The sequence below is a fragment of the Zootermopsis nevadensis genome, unplaced genomic scaffold (assembly GCF_977971745.1).
Source record: "Zootermopsis nevadensis isolate Lab colony 2312 unplaced genomic scaffold, Znev_1.0 Znev_ptg000022l, whole genome shotgun sequence".
NCBI lineage: Eukaryota > Metazoa > Arthropoda > Insecta > Blattodea > Termopsidae > Zootermopsis > Zootermopsis nevadensis.
Genome location: NW_028259154.1, coordinates 10,108,499 through 10,128,324, shown reverse-complemented (window position 1 = coordinate 10,128,324; position 19,826 = coordinate 10,108,499). Strand labels below are relative to the sequence as shown.

The 19,826-nt window shown below is 36.9% G+C and overlaps 1 protein-coding gene across 7 annotated transcripts in view; it reads right to left on the bottom strand.

Moving 5' to 3' along the window:
- Window positions 1-19,826, bottom strand: part of SPR (G protein-coupled sex peptide receptor) — a 619,021-nt gene that overhangs the window by 431,940 nt on the left and 167,255 nt on the right. The gene's annotated exons all lie outside the window — the stretch shown is intronic.

The following is a 19,826-nucleotide window of genomic DNA, read 5'->3' as shown; positions in this document are numbered from 1 at the left end:
AATACAGTTGGACTTCCCCAGATGGCAGAACACACAATCAAATAGATCATGTTTTAGTAGATAAGAGAAGGCAGACAAATGTAATTGATGTGAGATCATTCAGAGGAGCAGATTGCGACACTGATCATTATCTGGTGGTAGCAAAAGTGAGGGAGCGGCTTTCAGTAAGTAGACGAACTAAACAAAATTTTGACACAGAAAGATTTGATTTGAAAAAATTAAGTGAGGGAGAGGCAAAGGAACAATATCAAGTTGAAATTTCGAATAGGTTTCAAATTTTAGAGACAAATGAGGATAATGAAAGTGTGGACATCAACAGGGAGTGGGAAAATGTCAGAAACTGCATCAAAATTTCAGCAAAAGAGAAACTAGGATACTACAGGAGAAAGCAAAATAAACCGTGGTTTGATGAAGAATGTTCAAAATTAATAGATCGAAGGAAGCAAACAAAATTTCAATGGTTGCAGAACCCAAACAAAACAAATGCGGATAATCTATGTAACGTGAGACGTGAGGCTAGTAGAACCTTTAGGACTAAGAAAAGGGAATACCTGAAGGGCAAAATTGCTGAACTTGAGACAAATAATAAGGAAAAAAACATCAGAGACCTGTACAGAGGCATTAATAACTTTAAGAAAGGATATCAACCCCAGACTAATTTGGTAAAGGATGATAGTGGCAATTTGCTTGCAGATCCAATAAAAATTGTGAATAGGTGGAAAAATTTCTTTAGCGAGCTCTTAAATGTTCATAATACTGGTGATATTAGACAGATTAAAATGCATACAGCTGAACTGTTGGTGCCAGAACCTAGCTTAGATGAAGTTGAACTAGCCTTTGGGAAGTTGAAAAGTTATACATCTCCAGGAATTGATCAGATTCCGGCCGAATTAATTAAAGCAGGTGGCAAAGGGTTGCATATGAGGATCCATAAGCTTATTCAGTTAATTTGGGATAAGGAAGAGATGCCACAACAATGGAAGGAATCCATAATTATTCCTATTCATAAGAAGGGGGACAAGACTGAGTGTGGTAATTACCGAGGAATATCGCTGCTATCAACCTCATACAAAATTCTATCCAACATTCTTTTGGCAAGATTAACCCCATATGCGAACGAAATTATTGGGGATCATCAGTGTGGGTTCAGACGAAACAGATCAACGATTGATCAGATCTTTTGCATTCGTCAGATACTAGAGAAAAAATGGGAGTTCGGTGGGACCGTACATCAGTTATTTATAGATTTCAAAAAAGCCTATGACTCTGTGAAGAGAGAAGTGCTATATAATATTCTTATTGAATTTGGTATACCAAAGAAGCTAGTGGGTCTAATAAAAATGTGCTTAAATGAAACCTGTAGCAAAATTCGAGTAGGTAAATATGTATCTGAGACATTCCTCATCAAGAACGGTCTAAAACAAGGAGATGCTTTGTCTCCCTTGCTCTTTAACTTTGCGCTAGAATCCGCCATCAGGAAGGTCCAAGGTAGGCAGGAGGGTCTGCAATTGAATGGGACACATCAGCTATTGGCATATGCTGATGATATTAATTTATTGGGGGACGATATAACTACAATAAAGAGGAACGCAGAAGTTTTACTAGAGGCTGGTAGACAAGTGGGGCTGGAAGTAAATTCAGAAAAAACTAAGTACATGTTAGTATCTCGTCATCAGAAGACAGGCGTTCAAAATTATCTTAGGGTGGCTAATAAATCCTTTGAAAGGGTTATAAAGTTCAAATAATTGGGAACAACAATAACAAATCAAAATGATACTTGTGAGGAAGTTAGGAGGAGACTAAATTCCGGAAATGCTTGCTACTTCTCAGTCCAAAATATTTTGTCTTCCCGTCTGATTTCTAAGAACCTGAAAATTAAAGTATACTTGTGAGGAAGTTAGGAGGAGACTAAATTCCGGAAATGCTTGCTACTTCTCAGTCCAAAATATTTTGTCTTCCCGTCTGATTTCTAAGAACCTGAAAATTAAAGTATACAAAACAATAATCTTGCCTGTTGTTTTGTATGGGTGCGAAACATGGTCTCTCACTCAGAGGGAGGAACACAGATTGCAGGTGTTTGAGAATCGGGTGTTGAGGAGGATATTTGGGCCTAAGAGGGAAGACGATGGGGCGTGGAGAAAACTGCACAATGACGAGCTTAAAAATCTGTACTGCTCCCCCAGTATTGTCAGGGTGATTAAGTCGAGAAGAGTGAGATGGGCGGGACATGTAGCGCGCATGGATGGGACAAGAGGAGTGCACCGGGTACTGGTTGGGAAACCTGAAGGGAAGAGACCGCTGGGGAGACCTAGACGTAGATGGGAGGATAATCTCAGGCGGGATCTATGGGAGATTGGAGTTGAAGGAAACTGGATTTGGTTGGCCCAGGACAGGGTCCGGTGGAGGGCTTTGGTTAATTCGGTGATGAACCTTCGGGTTCGGTAAGCCATCTAGTTAGTTAGTTAGTTCGTTTTCTCAGCCTTCCGATGTAATTTCCACGCGTCATTTCACTTTTGCAGATTTAAGTTAAGTTTTTTTGTAGGCGTTTAATTTGTTTGAAAAATTATGCAATTCATAATTTTTTTGGAATCCATTACCTGATAACTGCATATGGAATTGTATTTAACGTGTCATAAAGATATTCAGAGCTTAGGATTCGTCTTCTATTACGAAAAGAGTATTCCTGTGATTACTTTACGTTGCTCCCACTGGCTGGGATAGTTTATCATAATTTTCCAGTAGACCTTTCGCGAAAATTCTACTTCTATTCAGATTATCGTATAGTCTGTAAGATTTGAGGTTTTCACAGCGTTGAGTATGAAGATTCCTGTCTTCTGAGCTGTTGCTCTGTGTAGTCTGGTAGATGTTTACCGACGTTTCAGAGGTTATACTGCCTCCGTCATCAGGGCGATGATTCATCGGCAGCATGACCTCTGAAACGTTGGTTAACATCGACCAGACTACACAGCGCAATAGCCCAGAAGACAGGAATCTTCATAACGTATACTCTGTTATAAGCGATTGTCCCAGATAAATCTTAAGGAGATTAATTTTCAGTCTATATTCGACCGCCATGACTAACAATAAAAATTCGCAGTCTTCATTTCCGCTGGCCCCAGTGTATAATTACTTTGTTTATTTGTGAATTTTACTTTTCAGTTCTCCTTAAATCATAAATAAGTCGTCCTCTAACCTGATGAAAATATAAAAATAACATAATTATATTTATGATAGTGTTCTGCACTCTTGATTTCTTTCAATTAGGACAGTCAGGTCATAATAAAAACTTCCCTCACATTTTAAATCTCGACGGCCAGTCAGCTGTCTGCAGTTACGATTGATTCATTGCTCAAAATAAAACATATAATTTATCTCTCCATTACGTCATCCAACACCGGTGCAGACTGCTAGGGGAAACAAAAGATATGCAGAGAGCAAATCTCGTGGTCAACCGAGGAACAAGCCTTCGTTGTTGCCCGTACAAAGAGACAGGCTGATCCCATTCTTAGTCTTGAGAATTGCCTCCCTAAGATACACCTTGATATTACCCTCCCATCCTTTCTTGGTCTGCCCAGTGAACGTTTTCCAGAAGGATTTCACACCAAAACTCTGGACTCACCACTTGCCTCCACCATTCGTGCTGCATATCCAGCCCATCGGAGCTTCGTAGATTTCACTATCCTGATTATGCTAGGTGACTCGTACAATTCACGCAGCTCCTCGTTACGAAAAATTCTAAATTCCCCACGTATTTCATCCCTCCCAGGTCTAAATATCCTCCTCAGCACCGTTTTCAAACATTTGTAATCTACGTTCTTCCTTCAAAGTAAGAGACCATGTTTCAAAACCATACAAGACAACAGGCAAAATTATTGTTTTATATTTCCCGATCTTTAGTGTTGTGGTTACTAAACGGAATGAAAACAGTTTTTGAACTGGATAAATTCAAGCGTTCCCCGAATGTATTCTACTCTTAACTTCTTCAAGGACCTCATTTCTATTTGTTATTGTTGTTCCCAGATACTTACATTTTGAAACATTTTCAAATGACGTGTTACTTTTAATTATGTTCCGCCATTGCTACTGAAGTTGATCCCTTATTACGCCCATTTATTTAGTTTAATCTACATTTACCTCTAGACTTATTTCCTTGCTAGCCTCTAGGACACTTTCTGTATTCTTGGTTATGGTACCCACACAACATCCCCCAGCAAATTGACCATCAGCATAGGCAAGTACCTGGAGCAGACCATTCCTGAATCCCTCTGACATTCTTGATGACGTGTTCTAGTGAAGAATTAAGAAGAATTTTGGACAAAGCATCTCATTTAACCAAAATAATGTATCAGATCAATAATACTTACACGGTGTCCCACAAGTCCCGCAAACCGAAGTTCGTCATTACAAAAAAAGTTTAAATTGTCCTGCACATTTTGTCTTTAGTATCGCGAAAACGGTTAACGAGCTAAAAAGTGGTTGCCCGCATCATTACGAAGCCGCACGTAATATTCCACTTTATCTTCTTCACACGACTGCGTTCGCAAATAATTTTGAGTAATAACAACACTTCGTGCTCCTTGGATTCCTACCACACTAACACAATATTTAATACGTAATCCTCGGGTTGAGGTACTTTCGGGACATACTGTATGTATGATGAAAGTGCCATAATTGTAAAATTGGTACATTGGTCGTATGTTTGTTTTCATTGTAATGAAGGGTTTACTGCACAAACATTACCAGCCAGAACATTCAAGTTTACTCGGGGCTCTATTTAGTTTTTTGTTAAATCCTATAAAAATAATATTCTACTAAATAACGCAAGCATTACACATAATATATTTAATTTCATATATATTTTACCAAGGTATAAGAATAACTACAATTTAAAGATGTTAAAGATAAGTTAGTGATAAAATTTAAAAAATTTCGTGGCTTATCACATTGTCTCATGTACCACAGAAATGCCCTTATTTTGCAGAACCAAAACGTGTATTTCTCTTATGTGTCGGTAAAAATAGCTTCGTCACTTCACCTTCGTAATTTACCATTGACCCATTAGTAATTAATGTTACTGGGAAGCTCCTATTTGCAGGCGGTACACAATTCAAATCTCCGAATTCAAACAATCTTCCTATACACACGTCTTCATAAATCACTGACAAATTTGTTGACATGACTTCAGCTGCTCGACTGTTCAGAACCGATCCATCCAAGTGATTCTTCAGAAATTTCTTCCACTTAGCGACACATGTAAAAGCGATACATGGAAAATTCCTTTTCGATAAAAGTGTGCCTTGTCGTGTTTTTGCACTACGCCCTTCAATTTGTTAGGTCATATTTAGATTTAGTAAACCATTCATTTCCCCCTCTCATATCTTTATTTCCTCCTACAATGTTGTAAATACGATTTCATTGGCTATGTTTGTTTTTTATTGAAATTTGTTCTTTTCTGATATAATGGGGGGGCTAAATTCTTCGTTTCCCTTCGTTATTTAATTTGTTTACAAATTCTGAGGTGGGTCTTGCAATTTGTGTATCCGCTGTGTGTGCATGCATGTATTATGTATGTATATATGTATTATGTATGAATGTATTTACGCATGTATTATGTATGTATGCATTTAATATGCATGTATTATGCTGTTTGCTAGGACATGAGCTATGGCCTTGAGATGTGCAGTGCATTTCCACCCCGAACAGTGGATGGGGTGAACTCAGAGCTCAGTTGCAAGGCAGAAGCGACCGAGTTCACTTCGTGTGGTAAATTCCATTTCAAAAACATTGACCCATTTTTAATAGGCATTTCATATTCATCGCTGTTTCTACTCAGCACGAACAGAATGCAAAGCGTGGGCAGAGGTGTAAAGAAAATAGGGGGACGTAAAGTAATACACAGCCAAAGTAGAGAAATGGTGATAAGTGTTTACAGTTTTATGAAGAAAGAAGCGGACAGCGGCAATGTGATTAACGTTAATCAAATACAAAATCGTGTTTCTGAAGCTACTGGTGTGTCCATAAGTACTCTGAAACGCATTCTGAAAGAGTACGAACATAATAAACGAGTGGGAAAAGAATTCAGCACACCTCACAAGAAACGGCCAAGAAGGAAAATTAAAACAGATGTAGATGATTTTGACAAGTGTGTAATTCGAAGAACGATTAACGAATTTCACACTACACAAGGCGAGCGTCCTACTTTAAAATCGTTGTTGGCAGTAATTAAGAAAAAGATTAACTTCAGTGGCGGGAAGTGGGCTCTTTGGAAAATAATTAGAAATTTAGGCTTCAGGTGGAGGAAATCGGAAAGTAATAGGAAAGTTCTCATCGAAAAGGATGATATTCGTGCAGCAAGACTGTCTTATTTGAGAAATATAAGTCGTTACAGAAATGAGGGGCGACCTATTATCTACATGGACGAAACGTACATTCACTCCTCACACACGAAAGGACATGCCTGGGGTGATGGTACAAATGCAGGTCTACTTGCACCCGTCTCCAAACGACAGCGAGTCATCATCGTACACGCTGGCAATGAAAATGGCTTCATTCCAAATGCTTTGTTAATGTTTAAATCGGGGACAATATCTGGAGATTATCATCATGATATGAATTTTGACAACTATGAAAGATGGCTCAAAACGAAGTTAATTCCAAACCTTCCACCAAATTCGGTATTAGTAGTGGACAATGTAGCTTACCATAACGTACAACTTAATCCGGCTCCAACTTCTTCATCTCGAAAAAGTGCTATGATCGACTGGCTTTCAGATCGTAGCATTCCTTTCAGTGACGGAATGTGTAAGCCCGAATTGTATTCTCTAATTAAACTGCGTAAGCCACGATTCAAAACATTCAAAATTGACGCTCTACTGTCTGAACATTGCCACTCTGCCCTTCGCTTGCCGCCATATCAACCAGATCTGAATCCGATTGAACTGATATGGGGATTGGTCAAAGAATATGTCGCCAGAAAGAATGTCAGTTTCCGTCTAGATGATGCTATGAAACTAGCTGAGGAAAAGTTTAGTAGCATCACAAAGGAAGAATGGACCTCGAGGTGCAACAAATCCCGTCAGTGCGAACAGAATTACTTGCGGTTGGAACCTGTTCTTGACGACATTTCGGAACAAATTACAGTTAATTTACAAGATGGCAGTGATACCAACAGTTGTAGCAATAGTGAGGAAAACGAGAGGGAGGAAGAAGATGCAGAAGAAGATGATGGGGAATTAAGTGGAATAGAAGCTTTGTAAAATATCTTCAGCCGCTGTAAGTAATTCAGTCTGCATTGATGTTTTTGTGTTCAGTAGTACAGAGAAAGGTGTTCTCCTCCGTTCCCCACTATCACTAGGAGACAGCGTCAGTACCCTCTTACGCGCATATCCACAGCTCATGTCTGAGCGAAGGACTAATATGTATGCATGTATTATGTATGTATGCATGTATTATGTATGAATGTTTGTATGTATGCATTGTGTATGAATGTGTGTTTGTGTGTATGTATGTATGTATGCATGTGTTATGTATTTATGCATGTATTATGTATGTATGCATGTATTATGTATGTATGCATGTATTATGTATGTATGCATGTATTATGTATGTATGCATGTATTATGTATTTATGCATGTATTATATATGTATGCATGTATTATGTATGAATGTTTGTATGTATGCATTGTGTATGAATGTGTGTGTGTATGTATGCATGTATTATGTATTTATGCATGTATTATGTATGTATGCATGAATTATGTATGTGTGCATGTATTATGTATGTATGCATGTATTATGTATGTATGCATGTATTATGTATGTATGCATGTATTATGTATGAATGTTTGTATGTATGCATTGTGTATGAATGTGTGTGTGTATGTATGTATGTATGTATGAATGTATGTATGTATGTATGCATGCATTATGTATGTATGCATGTATTATGTATGTATGCATGTATTATGTATGAATGTTTGTATGTATGTATATATGAATGTATGTTTGTTTGTATGTATGCACGTTTGTTTATATGTATTCCTTTTATTATGTCTTATATCATGATGTACAGGGTTTTCCAACATTGTCATTATTACCCTCTTCTCATAGAAATTCTTGCGTAGATTTTGTATTTCACAGACTGTAAAATATATGACTGAGGTTATAGTGAAAAGTTGTTAGCCTAACGCCCAACCCCAACCCGGAGGACCACCCTTTGTCGGCTGTCGGCAATTGCTTGTTCAATGTATTCTCTGCTCATAGGTTTTTTAATATTGGTTAGATTTTAAACAAATAATATTATTTTTTTAAATTTGCATAATTATTTATGTTGTGTTTTAAAACGAATTGATTCATTAAACATTTAACCAATAAGATTCCTCATTTTTTGGGTAATTTCTATTCATAAAGTTTGTTTAGTGTTCATTCGTTAATAACATTTGTTCCTTACATTTGCCTGGTTCGTATTTACTGTGTTCGTTTAATGCTACTTAATTTAATTAAATATCTTATTTAAATTAGCGTCACTCTTTTCCAGTTCCCGCTTTAATTTTATAACTATGTAATCAGGGCCACTTTAACCAGTGGTAAAATTGGGCAGCTGCACATGGTCCTTTAATTTTATGGGCCCCATCCGCCCGCCCGACCGACGGTACCGCGTTCTTAAATTTGCCCAAAGTTTTTCCAAATTTCTCTAGAAACGTTTTTTGGGACGCGTGTGCAGTAAGTCTGATGATACTAGCATTCTTGCGGCAAAATTTTTTTCGATTCTGTGCTGTTTGGAGCGGGGAGCGCTATCAAAATAGCACACATATTAAACAGTTAGTTCACTTGTTCTTTGGATTCACCTATTTGGGCTGTTGAAACACACAGGACGTTCAAAACGTTTCTTTACCCGTGGGTAATCTTGGCATATCACACTTTAGCTTGAATGTATAAAATTTTTACATAATCCTTTTATCCTTTCCTATTCATTCAGTTTTTGTTAATATAAATACATTTTGTGAAAACCAAGATACTTTATAGATTAAGATTTCTAAATCTCTCAGTAGCGTAAATTTGCTGTGAATCCTACCTATTTTTAAGAAATGGGACAGTGGACCCCAAGATCATGTTTTTCCATAGCCTCACCACTGCCTTAAAGTGGCCCTGTATGGAAGGCGTGATAATTGTTCATAATGGTTCCATCTTTCGCATTTTATAATTGTAGTCTGAGCATGTAATAAAATATGTTTGTTCCTTCATGTGAATGAATCTGATGTCTTAACTTGTATGTGTAATTACTCTCAAACTTTGTTTTCTTTTTTATCGTTTGAGTTTTACATTTTATTTTCATTTTTACTCATTTAGGAATAACTTTGTAGGAGCTGAGGTTTTCACGGCAGTGATTCTGAAGATGGCCGTCATCTGGGTTGTTGCACCGTGTAGCCCTGTAGAAGTTTATCGTCATTTCGGGTGTGATTGCCGCCTCCATCATCAAGGCTATCGCCCTGATGGCGGAAGACAGGGACCTCTGAAACATCGATTACCTTCTAGCAGACTACACAGTGCAACAGCCAAGAAGATAGCCATCTTTGGGCACATTTTGTGAAGAAATGTTTTGTTGAATTATGCAGAGTGAATGTCGAGTGTCTTCGAATTCCTTATGTTATGCAGTCCCACACAACACTTGTTTATCAGTGTTTGTTTATCACGCGTTCTTTGCGCAGAGTGCATTATCAGTTGGCTATATCTGTCCGTCAGTCCAATCAATTCAACCCAAGAACCACTGGATGCATCTGGATGAAAGTTGTGCCACTCCACACAATTGGGATTTAATAAATCTTTCTAAATGTAGGCTGAAAAGAACGCATGAGGATATTTTGTGTATTCCTGTACGGAATAAAATTTCCGAGCTTCTTTTTAACTACAGCAGGACTCCACCCCTCCATTTATTTCTTCATTTTCTTTCCTTCGCGTTATATGTCATTATATATAATCGTTTTTAAACTTGACTGTACTGCATTACAATGTTTCCACAAATCCTTTCAATATTCAAACAAGAAAGTGGTTTAGTTTAATATATTTTCAATTCAATTCATTTATATATTTTGCTCAACTGCACAATAAAAATTTGAAGGCGCTAAACATTCATTCTAACAGATACTGCACTGCACTGAATTCTAACATAAATGCAACACTTTATGTATTATTTAAAAACTGTTAAATATAAAGCCTTAAATCTAAATAGACTTGTTCCTTGTCATGCATTTATTTTTATTTTTAACTATATAACTGTCGTATAATATTTATAAACGTCTCCAAATAAAAATATTTGTCTTTTCCATACCAATTGACACTGTATTTCAAAACTTATGTGTTATTTATTTTTCACAGTCTCGTTATAGACACGCCATGGCTCAGACAATTATTCGCCGTCCTTTCACCACGAAGGCTCGGGTTGGCCCCTGAGTTAGTCCACGAGAATTTGTGGTGGACAAAGTGGCACTGAAATATTTCTCTCTCTGATTCCTAAGGTTTTCCCCTGTCCATGTCATTCCACCGCTGCTCCATTTTCGTTCATGTATCATCTGGTCGAGGGGGGCAATGGACCCGTAATGGTCCAGTTCCACACAGAAATTCTCTCACCCAATTGTAGCAATCACAAAATATCTTCATGTACGGTGCAATGCATGTATTAGGGTAATTGTTATTTTTACTGTAAAGTGTAAATAACCGGTGATTATATAAAATTCTTAAAAAAAAATGCTATTAAATTTGGGTAACAGCCGCTCATAATTAACTGTTAAATTATATCGTAGGATATATATATATATCATTACATTCACTAATCAATAATAATTCTTGCTATCTTGAAGTACATCTCTATTACACGTAGGGAAACTTTGTTTCTACTGCGCGTTTGATGACATGTCTTTCATACAATGTCTCTGTGGAACTTGAACCGCTAACTCTCCATCTTTCATATGACGAATAAATTAATATGGAGGAGTGGTGGAATTGTACCGACAGGGTAAAAGCAAAGAACTCTGAAAGAAACCCGTCTTAGCGCCATTTTGTCCGCCCAAATTCCACATGGACTGCCCTGGGTGTGAACACGAGCCTCCACGGTAAGAATCCCACCTTTAGCCCTAACCACCTCAGCTATGACGCGGCTAACGCAGGTGTTTACTTGTGGAAGTCACTGTGGGCTATGTTTCTCGTAGTTTCTACGTCTAATATTTCTGTGATGTAACTGTATTGTTTGATTAGATGTTGTATTTTGTAATAAATGATTTAGAAAAAACATTTTTTCTTTTATTTCAAGTTTCGATTAGACAAGGTGAATACAGCCCCAGTTCTGGTTAAGGTCGTAAACAGTTGTATTTTCGACAACTAGAAGGATTCCCAGAATGTATATTTTAATATATATATAGTGTGTCTATGTACATACATATTTATTATTTGGGGTCTACAAAAAGGTTTTCGAGCAAATTAAATTTTGGTCCGTATCGCTTTGGTTAGTTTATTATATTATTTTAGTCGAAGATAAATTACACTAAAACTTCTCAAAAACATTTGATTCCAACAAATTCAATATATAAGATACAGTTCAAGTATATAATTAATTTGGAACATTATCCTATGTAAATCATAATAAAAATATATTGTGTGCATTTTCAAATTTACACGGCAAATAAATGCACTAAAATCCAATCAGGCTATTAGCTGCGTCAGAGCTGATTTAAAAATCAGAGTCTACGATGCGTCTTAGTCATCAGAATCGACATTTAGTGGCAGACCATTCTTAAGCCTACGTGTGACATTTCTATCGTAAATTTCTCTCATCAGAAATTACAATTTATTAATTTATATGGTGCATTAAGACCTTTCTATTTATTGATTAAATATGCCGTTTAGGAAATATTTGTCATTCTTTCCAAACCACTGAACATAAAATTATAGAAAACACAAAAGCTCTCAATATTTGCAAAATGTAAAATTCGTGTCATTTTTAAAGTAGGCCCTACCTCAAAGAAAACGTATCTCCTTGCATAGACCAGTCTGTTAATAACATGGAAAAGGTCCCTATTTGCTCTGAGAACCATCTTAAACCCCCCCCCCCCAAAAAAAAAAACAGAATGCATTAAAACGTTGAAGCACTCTGTTGGTCCACAGTTAATGCTACTTCAAAAACAGCTTAAACGCCAAGCCGTTTAAACGTGTGGGGGGGTGTGGTGGTAAAGCGCCACGCATTCTTAAATTTTACATTAGATGGAGGCGAATGGTCAGCTCCAAGTCTGGCCGCTTTATCTAAAAGCAAAAAGCCTCCATTAAACAGGAGGCTAGGAGGGTCTGGCAGCTGTTTGCGACGAAATGTCCTTGTCCGGATTTGAACCAAGTTCGACCAGCTTATACCCAGTCACTACTGCCCACTCGCCGAGGTGTTGCGCCTCATCACATTTGACGTGTTCGGTTGCTCTGGGAGAAACGCAGAATAAACTGTCTCTTATAACTCCGTATCTCTCGCTTCGTGATAAAGAAAAACGAGATTCAAAATGGACCTCTTCACAAATGCTACTAACTATGTTATTTCTCTTTGAGATGTGGCAACCACGTAGAAAGAAATATTTTGTTACGTGTTCTTTTAACAATTTTAAAAATTAATGTTGAGTGTGCAGAGCAAAAAACTCATTTCTAGGAACTTAAGATAGAAGAACAGCATAAGATCATTTTATTGTAATTCGAATTACAGATTCCACTACCCTCGTAAATAAATTAAACTTAAACGAGTTTATTTGATCTAATTTCTCACAATAAAATGTGCTGTGAAAACCTTAATAAATAAGAAAAATTATGTGAAGCGGCCTTCGTGACTCATGTTGAAAAGTTTGATTCACAGCAATTTCGTCTCGTATTATCTACTTCGATCTCCGCAGAAATTAAGTGAAAGTAGGGTTGTCCAAACTAGAGTCGTCACGCATTTAAGTAATTTCGATGCAAAAATTTCTGCCAGTCGGTATTCCTCTTAGCTTAAGTTTTCCGCTTAACATACTCGAAATAGCAATCCAACATTCCAGCACATTTTCAAAACCACAGGCAGTTCCCACTCTTACGAATGGTTACGCTCCTGGAGGCATTTTGTAAAACGAGTCGTTATTTTCAATAAGTGCAATATTAGCTTCGTTACTGAGGAAATGTTTAAATCTGTGACAAATTCCTTCATAGTCATCCACGCCTTGATCTACCGAACTGCCTCTTCTGAACAACCGTTCCAAAAAAAAAATTATTTAAAATTATTCATGGTCAGGACTTTTACCAACGTCTGTTCTTTAAAACCACGACGTTTCGGAGGCTGGTGTAGTTTTTTACACAAGATTTTAAAACGCAACCAACTCTCCTTAAGTGTTTGAGGTTAGGTTATGTCGTCCTAGAACAATTTGGCTTAAAAATGTTTATCCACTGAAGACACAGCATTCAGACTAACAGACAATGTACTGAAATCTATTAACCACAAAAAAACATATTCTGTATTTTAGCAAAAGCTTTTGACTCTATAAATCATAAAATGTTGTTAACCAAATGACATTTTTATGGCATTCGAGGAATAGCTGAGGAATGGTTCAGGTCCTTTCTAACAGGAAGGAAATAAAGGGTTTAAGTAAAATCACCTAAAAATAATCAGAACCTTTTCTCAAACTGGAGAACAATAAAATATATCAATTTAATTCTATGGCCATTGCTTTTTGTAATATATAAATGGCTTTCCTCCAGCAGCAAATAACATAACAGAACCCATAAGATAACAAAATGCATAACAAATAACTCACCACAACATGTTTCAAGTACTCGCATACAAGAGTAACCAAATTGATGATCGCCTAAATTTGGCAAAACGTTGATTAACCGACAGAGTAAATTCATTTCAATGTAAATTGCATTGGTGTGACAGTGATTTAAAGTCAACTACAGTTTTACAGCACATTACAATCACAGAAGAAAGCATCATCTCTGTATTCCCAAGAAGTTAGAATTTTTTTCTGAGCAACTGATGGAGTGAGAAAGGAGAAAGTCTTTGTTGCCAGCTTAAATTTCTTTACGTCGTGTTTCCAACTGTCTATAGTGGATGGAAGATTATTAAAAGTTTAGTTTCACTATAGTAAATTGATTTCTTTATTAGCTGAGGTTATGTTTGGCATTTGTAGGTTATGTTTGTGTCTGTATCCGTAGATATCTGAGATCATTTGAAACTTTTATGTTATCCACTACAAAATGATTTTAATAACACACAGAATTTGCTGGATAGGGAGAATATTAAATTCCTTAAATAATTCCCTATATGATTTACTCCTTATTACTCTAATGGTTATCTTTTGGATAGTTTTCTGCTGTCTACTGAGTTTCCCCAGAAAATAATGCCATATATATTAATTAAATTTGTTTTGTCAAATATTAATGTGCAAGTTAATTGAAGCATATTAAGTAGTTGCAAGAAAGTAGCATTGACACTCAACTCACTTCACTTCGTCTATTTTCATTTTATAATTAACAATAGAGTAACTTGAGGGGGATTAATCTAAAATAAAAGAATATTCAATTTACAAAAGAATATTGTTAGATCAATTACTGGTGTGAAACCTGAAATTGTATCTGTTTAAGAGGTTAGGGCTCGTCCATTTGAACGCATTCTCATCAGTGAACTTCACAGTTTCACAGTAATTCTGCTGTACACTGCGTCAACACAAGGAATAATAATCGGTTACATAGACCAATTGGTAGCCTCTTATACATTTAGAAGAGCGAATATTATTCTGGCATCAGAATGATCATCAGCTTACCATCAAGTCTCGCAAATCTTATAGATAAGGAGGCACGAATTAAAGTAGCATTAAGGGTTAAAAATGGCTTATGTCAAATGTAATTCTTATTGACTTATTGTGGTTTCACTGCATTATCCACCTTTTACTGGCGTAATGGAAACTTCAAAGCCGGTTGTGTTAGGATGCACCGCTATGATTTCACACTTGACACAGCTGGATTTTACACAAAAAGAAATGTGGTTTCAAGGAACATGTCACCAAAGTATTGCAACTTTTCGAATCCTGTCATAAGACAATTTACGTGTTCATCGCACGTAGTTTGAAGACAAAGACACCGTGAAATCTACAGAAACGAAATGTCTGGAAAGTGTCGTTCCAGTGTAATAATAATTCTCAAATACACGCGCTTATCTAAGTTTATCTGCACATCAGTCCTTACTCGTTTTATACAAATGTCTGACTAGAATCTTCTGACGAAGGGAATTCGTGGCGTTCAACAATTTCTGGGGAATGGCCAATTCTTTCCGAAGCCTCTCCCACTAGATATGTACGATCATAACCTCTTATTTGAAGTCAATTTAGTAACCCCTGTAATTTACTTCGCACTGCAATTAATTAATAAACCTAAATTTATATTATCAGAAAGAAAGTTTTTTAAAGCTATACACTGAACCCATGTTAGATCTTTTATGTATTCATTGTTTAAACACACAGAATTTAATTGTGGGTTTAGAAATATTATCACAAAAACCACGATTATTTCTCTAAACAGCATTAGACAACTCATCTTTACAATGGATACTAGTTCTGTAATCTGTGATGCAGACACACTCCATTTTTAAAAATTATTTTGACAAACTCCGTGCTTAACATGGGTTTAAATAAGAATGCGAACTATAATCATTAAATCCGCAAGTCCACACGACCTTAAAACTCACAAGACCATCAACGACATATTTACTGTCGTCAAAACGTTATATCTCGCAAAGCTCACATTTGGATTTCATATGTCATTTAGATGCATACATAACCTACGATAATTCCAGGTCGTCTTGGAAAGGAGCTCGAAAAATTCTAATTACATACGTACAGGCAGTCAGAGACTATAGATGGCCTACTCTTCTTTAAGACGTTTAAAACAATTGAGTCACTCTGCTCGCTTCAAACTTCTTTGATTGGACAAGCGTTGTGATACGTCAGTCATATTTTTGATTGCAACCTGTGAAAACCGTTAGGATCTTTCACAGCCAATTTCAGATTAAAAACTTTATAATAGTGCGTTTAAGTTAGTTAGTAAGTTTTAAAATAAGTGTTTTAATCTTTAGTTTTGTTAGAACAGTGTTTAGTTTAAAAATTAGTGACTAGTTAATTAGAATAGCAGTGAACATAATGGAACCTGAAGTTGGATGTTATTCAAGTACCGGTATGTAGTTTTCATTTAAATGTATTTATTATATTTTAGTTTATAAACGGTGATAAATACGATTCTGTGTCTTATTGTGTTGAGAGTTACTAGAAATATCAGGCCTTTAAATTGTTGATTACGGTGAAATTATATTAAACATTTTATTACGTAACTGAATTCTATTTCCGACGTTTAGATTGTATGATAATAATAAAATGATTTGGGAAATGGTTCTGACAGATGTTCAAATATGCATTAAGCATGATTTGTGACCAATAATGCACCAGTTATATAATAAATTCTGAGAGAGAATTGTATTAGGCTAAGGTTATGTTTGGCTTCTTCCCTGTGCTTCAATGCCTCACATTAAAGCCGGTCCATATAGGTTTTTAGAACATAACATTATTCATATTGAACTAGGGCTTGCAATAGCGAGGTATTACCTAAAATTACGATGGTCCGGTTTCTTCCTTACATTTACTAATTTGTTATTCACTAATAATCTTATCGTCCGAAGTTACATGATTTAATCTGCTGATAGCACACAAACAAGTCTTCTGCATTTTGTTAGTTTTCGCACTAGCATTGAACAAAATATGGCCAAGGCCTCCAAACACCGTGGCCCAGAGTTGAATGTCTCATAAACAATGTTACTCTTAAAGGTGCCCGTTTTCATTTTGTAGTAGCCGTGTTAGGAACAAACCAGTGGATGAATATTGCCTCTTTAATAACATTTACAAACCCCAGTTTTTTCAGAAGGTCATTGCCACGACACAATCATGTCTGTATTCTGATTATAGTTAAATAAAAAGTTTTCTTACCGTGTATTGCATTTAAAGTTAGGTAAACTCTTTAACCGAATATTCCCATACCGAAGCAGATAGAATCAACAATCGGAATTAGAATAAAACATATTGCGATGCAATTGAGTTTCTGACAGAGATTTATACAACAATGTGCAGTTGAAAATGGTCTGTGTCCTTAAACATTTCGTTTTAATTCTGTTTTACAAGGAATGACTCAGCATTGCCTTTAAACAACAGACTGTAAAGACGTGATGTTTGGTATAGACTTTGACATATTACTCTACTGCGATCACAGTTTTGTCCTTATTATTATTTTTCAATTGTTGCCTTGTAACTTTGTTAAATATACGCGTATTTCACTGGCCTGCCCATATACCTGGCATCTCATCGGAATGGCGCCTAAAATTGTCATTTTTGGGAGTTTGTATTTCTCGTCATTTAAAGCAGATCACCTGTCAGATTGCAAGTGTCACTATCCACTTTAAGCGGAAGACAAAATACAAACGGCCATTGTTAAGCATTCCTTGAGTTCACAGCCGCGAGTTACAAACATAACAATTTCCATCCAGCTGACAAACTATTCTGCATGTGTCGGAGTAGCAAAGTTCAAATGGGCTGTTTATGAATAATTATCTGCAGAAATTAATATTATCATTTGTAGGATTTGAAGTTTTCGCAGTGCTGATTCTGAAGAAAACTGTCTTCTGGGTTGTAGCGCCGTATAATCTGGTAGATGTTTAGCGACGTTTCAGAGGTCCTTGCTGCCCCCATCGCCCTGATCATGGCGGCAGTAAAGACCTCTGAAACGTCGGTAAACTTCTATCAGATTACACGCCGCTACAACCCAGAAAACAGCCATCTTAAAATATTATAATTATTTCACTGCAAGTTCCAGACTTAAAAGAACAGATTTTAGTCTCTCATTTCAGGTTGCACGAAGCTCTTGAAGAGTGACTTCCGTATTTATCACTCAAATGACAATGCACTTTAAGCGGCTAAAAATATAAATAAACACAGCTGTCCTGCAAATTTACAAATATAATAACATAATTAAACTATATAATAACGCCTACGTATGGCAAATATTTTACATACTGCATAAGAGTGGGGTTAGGAAATTGAGAGGTCGGGAAGGACACAGAACTATCTGAGGGGTACTCTTCCCCTTGATTATAATAAACACTGTTTTCAATAGGCGAATTGCGTGATTTAAAATGTAAATTCCAGGCTCAGTAGCCACGCGGTCTGAGGCATGGTTCTCGTTGCTGCGACCGAGGGTTCGAGTCCCACTTGAGGCATGGATGTTTATCCGCGTCCTTTCTCTTCCAGTCTGGTGGATAAAGAGGGCAAGGCGAAACCGCCTTGGTATCTTCGTAAGACTAACCCCGTGGCGCAGGATTGTAGAGTACAAAAACAATAAATTATTTTAATTAAGCCTGTAGATTAAAGACGGGAACTGAGCTAGCTCAGTCAGGACAGTGACTGGACAACCGGGATTCGATCCCTGACAGGGGCAGAGGATTTTTCCTCTAGCCCCTGCGTCCAGACCGGCTCTTTGGCCCACTTACCACCCAGCCTCCTCTCCAATAGATACCGGGTTACTGAGCACTCACCCCCATCTGGTGCCGAGGTTAAGAAAACGTAGGAGCTCTACCTCGTCTCACCCCACCCAAGCGCCTACATGGCGTGCGGCAGGACAACTTTACATTTGTATTGTATATTAGCACATGCCACTAATTATGATATTTGTTACAGGACCTCGACATGTCATCAAAGAAGATTTCGAGATCATCAGACTTCTAGGAAAAGGAGGTAAGTACAACTTCCTGTTAACAGTCGGCCGATTACCCGTGCATTTCTCTGCTTACAAAACACGAACCTGATTTCTGAGTACTTACGAAGCAATGGGGAAAATGGAAGCAGAAGTAGGACAGCATCAGTAGCGTTTTTGTAAGCAAGAAAACTGCAGCTTAACCCTTTCTGGAACAGTCACTCAGTTGAATGTAGAACTCGAATTACTGCAGGAAATTCAGAGCTATTACACAGTTTCAAGTGTTATTGTGTACAAACAACTGGCATCTAACTACAAAATTCATAAACTCAAGTCAAATCTTCATTGATGTTCCCGTAAAATTCTTGCAACAGAATTATAGGATATATTTTCTTATTTAAATAATTTTAATAAATGTTTGAAAATTATAAAAGGTACAGATTTTGTCATCCCTGAACTAAGGCAATCGAAATGCTTTGCCAACATTATCGATCTTTCCCCGGTGGCTCACCACGTTCGTGATTGACTTTTCAGAATAGCAGATTGACAACGGCGAAGTGTTACCAATGCTTAATCGTTACCCTGATATTTTCTTTCATATCCGCTGCATTACGTTATGAATGATTCATGATTGAGTACGAGAGCGTAGATCAAGATCGGCAAATTATTTTCCCCAGCAAAAAATGCATGGAACCACATTGACACTGCCTAACACCACGGATGCTTTTAGAGACTTTTTCTCTAATGCATCTATTAAGTAGGCAGAGAAGAATATCAGCATTTTAGAGCGTCCTTCCTAGCCCATGATCAAGTGCAATGCAACTTAATCGGCAGTGAAATAACAACAAAGCCGTTTCTGTGGCCTATTTTCTCTTCCTAATGTTAACGACATTCTATTGTCGCGTTCTGGTTTACAATGTATCGAAATACCACAACATCGAAATTGATAAACACCAGAGGTAGTTCTTCTTATGCACAATGTACATTTCCTTTTACTTTTAAGAAATCAGAATTAGGTATCTTAAGAATTGTGTAGGCCATATTC